The sequence below is a fragment of the Primulina huaijiensis genome, unplaced genomic scaffold (assembly GCF_012295235.1).
Source record: "Primulina huaijiensis isolate GDHJ02 unplaced genomic scaffold, ASM1229523v2 C13142914, whole genome shotgun sequence".
Classification (NCBI taxonomy): Eukaryota; Viridiplantae; Streptophyta; class Magnoliopsida; order Lamiales; family Gesneriaceae; genus Primulina; species Primulina huaijiensis.
This window is the reverse complement of record NW_027341917.1, coordinates 1-667: the sequence shown is the minus strand read 5'-3', so window position 1 is coordinate 667 and position 667 is coordinate 1. Positions and strand designations below refer to the sequence as shown.

General features: G+C 36.3%; 1 long non-coding RNA gene across 1 annotated transcript; it reads right to left on the bottom strand.

The window, feature by feature from the left end:
• On the bottom strand, positions 1-661 carry LOC140965419 (uncharacterized). Its single transcript, XR_012173073.1, has 3 exons — positions 355-661; positions 100-157; positions 1-24 (listed from the first exon to the last, which is right to left on the bottom strand). It is a non-coding gene; the product is annotated as an uncharacterized lncRNA (long non-coding RNA).
• Positions 662-667: the final 6 nt, after the last annotated feature.

The following is a 667-nucleotide window of genomic DNA, read 5'->3' as shown; positions in this document are numbered from 1 at the left end:
CAAGTTTTCTGCCAAGTCCCACTCCTAAGGTGAGCAAATAAGTTATTCGAGTACGCTACTATGTGCACGTTCCATTTAAAAAAGCAAACGAAAGTACACCTGCACAGGTTGCATGCTTTGAGCATCTGAAAAATCAATACCATCCCGATTGATAAATCTGCATTTAAAAGAACATTAAAGTGTCAAAAAGGTGGTTCGGGGTCCAGGGACAACAACATTTAAGTGTAAAAAAAAACTAGGGAAGCTATGATCCCACGACTCTCTACTACACTAGCTCATATTATAAAAAATCTGTCAGCTTAACCACCTAATCAGGAATTCATACAAAAACAGATGTTGCTTGCACAAACTCACGCTCTCATTTTTGAAGGGCTGGTCCCATCAGCACCACCAACAATGGAAATGCTCTTGATCTTAACATCCGATGTAAATCTACACACAAGATTTAGCGAAGACATAAAGATTAATAAAAATTTAAGCAAAACTAACTTAGAAGTGTTACAAGTAGAAAAAGTAAACATAGATCAAGCCAACAAGGAAAAGGATGATGAAACAGATCAAAATAATAGATAAAGCTGCCGTGTTAAAACTTTCTGTTAGGCACGTTGTTCTTGTGTCTTACTGGCTCCATGGTTTAGTTTCTTAGTTAAAAATAAAAGGAAATATT